This window comes from Echeneis naucrates, chromosome 4, assembly GCF_900963305.1.
Source record: "Echeneis naucrates chromosome 4, fEcheNa1.1, whole genome shotgun sequence".
Classification (NCBI taxonomy): Eukaryota; Metazoa; Chordata; class Actinopteri; order Carangiformes; family Echeneidae; genus Echeneis; species Echeneis naucrates.
Genome location: NC_042514.1, coordinates 7,991,428 through 7,995,075, shown reverse-complemented (window position 1 = coordinate 7,995,075; position 3,648 = coordinate 7,991,428).

Here is a 3,648-nt window from a genome sequence, read left to right as displayed (position 1 = left end):
TCTAAAACTATGAGATGGATTAAGGTGATATTTTCAGTTGTCATTCTCCCTGGAGAATACAGAACAAAGACATGACCGTGATGTTGACATTTGACAAGATTACAATCAGTGTTCCTCTCTGGATGAATTGTTATAACTTGCTCAACATTTTTCTTGGCACTGTTATTTAAGTTTAAGGCTGAATACCTGCAGAACTAATGGCCTCAATTGTAAAAAAATTGCCTGATGAAATAGCCACCAAGTGTAGATGCCTTCAGCTAAAATCAATCTTTCCTGATCTATGAAATCAGAAGTTGATGCTGCGCTGACTTACAAATGGCTGTAAAGTTTAACTGGGCATTTCGTAAATTCTCAGTAAGGGGTGCGACCTTTTAATCACCCAAATCACTGTAGTTTTCAACATCAAAGTTGGCCACTGTTACAAAGACACACATTATGCCTGAGTCTGCTGTGGCACTGAGCTCAGAGCCCAAAAGCTTGCTTCCTAGACACCATAAAGAAATCTGCTGCCACATCTGACATTCACATGTGGATCAAGCTTTGCTCTTGACCTCGGGGTCCACAGTGATTTTTGAGTTCAACAGTACATTGAATGACTGCATGATTTGAATTTGAATTAAAAGGAATTTCAACAAAGGAAGGACAACTGAGAGCACTTTCTTTGGTCTTACGTTACTTTTGTTCTCTTGCTTTCTTGTTCTTTCTGTCTTTGGTTTGTTTGTATATATTATTCTTAAATTTATTTTAGAGAATAAAAATAGAGTCACAGGGAGTAATTTAAATACACCAATATTATTTTAAATATTGTAATTATATAACATCGATAAGATGATCTTGTTAAATCGGACAGAAGGATGATAAACTTTATTTAAAGTTTTCCCACTGTAAATGAATTGGCAGCTTTGCTCTGAGGATTAGAGAGTAGAAGGGAGCAGCAGCATGTCATGAAGGTAACCTTTATTTTTATGTGAGCTATTTCACAATGATTTCATATTATGAACCAAAATTGTGTCTCTGTTACAAACGGATTAGTTTTCTAAGACTTTTAAAGTTGAGCATGATAATGAAACTCCATAAACGTTTAGATTTTTGTGTTTGACTTTCACACACACACACACACACACACACACACACACACACATATATATATATATATATATATATATATATTTATTTATTTATTTATTTTTTTTTTTTTTTTTAGGGTAGGGCTAAAATAGGGGCTTCAGCAGGTCTAATGGGGCAGTTAGTAACAAAAAAAAAGTGTGAAGTGACTGGCACCCTGTCTGAAGACATACTCCTCAAACACACTTCCAGTTCTAGACAAGTGTGGCCTCAAGGTGGCAACCATAATTTAAACTGGGAGTCTTAAATGTAAGGTAATGGCAGACATTAAGTGGACAGCCTAAGCTGAGAGCCTTTGTGTTTCACTGGCTTATCTTTCACTGCTTTTTTATCTCTCCTTTTATCGTTCCATGAGCATGCAAATAAACGGGCTATCTGCTGGTTTTCATCGCACTTTTCAAAAGGTGAAAAACTTAAATGAATAGTTTGTCATTATTTGAAACACATTTTTTCTGCATTTCTGTCATACTTTAAGGCCAGTCCAATGTTTTATGCTCGCTCTCACTGTGTCACTCTCTCTGCACCCCCATCTCTTCCTCTCTCAACCCACCCAGTCGAGGTAGATTGCTGCCCTCCCTGAGTCCAGTTCTGCCCGAGGTTTCTGTCTCTTAAAGGAAGTTTGCCCTTGCTACTGTCACCAAGTGCTTGCTCTTGGAGGGATATGTCGGGTCTCTTTAACAACTCCATAAAGAGTTTGGTCTAGACCTGCTCTGTGTTTGATGTAACTTTGTTATGATTTGTATAAATACATTTGATTTGATTTGATTTACAGCATTCCCCATCCACGTTCTTATTTTTCCTTTTTCCTTTTTCCATCGTTCATCAAATACAATTGAAAATAAAAATAAACGTCTGTCTGTGAGTGCAGAACTACTCTGCAAATATGTCTGCAGCTGTCTATGAAACGTGAGCATATATGGAGATTCATACATTGATATTATGTCGTTTCTCTCTCTCCCTCCCTTTGTCAGAATCAGTTTTTCCCTGTTCAGTTTTAAAATCTCAATGCAAAGCTGTTTCCCAAAAATGTTAAAAACTGCAAATTTTGGTCCGGTCACATTAAATATAAAATGAGTTTGTCTTATCTTTTATAAGATAAATAGTCATCCATATGAAGTGAGTGATTGTCCTGCGCTTTGATGCCTTGTCCTAATCAGGTTCTTTACACAGCTTGTAAAGAACAGACAAGAGTGTGGGAAGTCACAAAAAAGGTGTTCTTCATTTCCGTCCTGTTCCCCCAAATTAAACAGCAAAGATCAGAGAGGGTGTTTCATTGAAATATTAACACAGGTGATAAGAAAGTCTCTCAGATGTCATCTGGACTAGCTCCATCAACACTCCCGGAACCTGCTCTGTGTTTCTAACTGCTTGATGATTCAAACCAGCAGGCGTACAAAAAAAAGAAAGAAAGAAAGAAAAAAAGGAGAGGCTTCTTTAATTTCCCCCATGTGGCCAGAGAGAAGAAAAGAGAGTGAGGGTGTCAAAAACGGTCTCCTAGCTGGGTCACTGGACAGTAATGGAGCTGATTTGACAGAGTTACAAAATGCTTCACCGTCCACATCAAGGGGTAGACAGCAGAGGTTATGGAGGAGAAAAGAGGATGTAAGTCCTTCCAGGTGTCTGTGGCTGTAAAAAGAAGACAATGAAACCCCCAGGTGAAAAGCAAATGATTTGTTTCCAACAGAATTAACTTGTCTGAGAGAATAGACAGAGGACGGTGTTTGTTGCAGCCTTTCTTGTTTGTTTGAAATGGTTATGAATGAGTGCCGTGGCCCCACCCCGCCCACCACCACCTCCACCCCTCTCCTTTCAACCCCCTAGATGCTGGCCCTGCCCAGGATAAAATGCAGGACAACTCAGCCGGTGCCTCCACAGAAGAGCGGACTGACTGACTGACTGCACACAGCAGAGCGTGAGGGCATCGGCTTGCTGCTTCACTCCCCCACACACTCTGACTGCCACTCATTCTGACAGAGACACACTCACTGCCTCGCTCTCTCTCGCTCTCTCTCTCTCTCTCTCTGTCGCAAACACACCGGCTCTCTCCCTCCCATACTCACTCACTACCTCTCTTTCTCTCCGTATCATACACACACACACACACACACATACACACACATACACAAACTCATGCATAGAGTCAGTCACCAACCCTCATTCAACTCCCTCTTAGGTGCAGGCCAGCAGCTCAGACAGGCACCTTGTTTCTATCCAGCTGGAAAGAGCTGAGCATTGCAAGGTGCACACACACACACCCACACACACACACACTTAAACATAAACTCACAGAGAGACACACATAAATACACACGTGCACGCACACACACACACACACACACACACAAGCATCTTCATACATCCCAGGGCTTTATCTGAGGACTTGGAAAGAAGCAAGGCAGCCTACGAGGAGTGTGATTAAATAGGAACTTTTCAAAGTGGATTCATAAAAATACAACATTTTATGAAAGGACCGGACAAACAAAATCCAAAACAGGACTGAAGATGACAACGGGACAAAGAAAC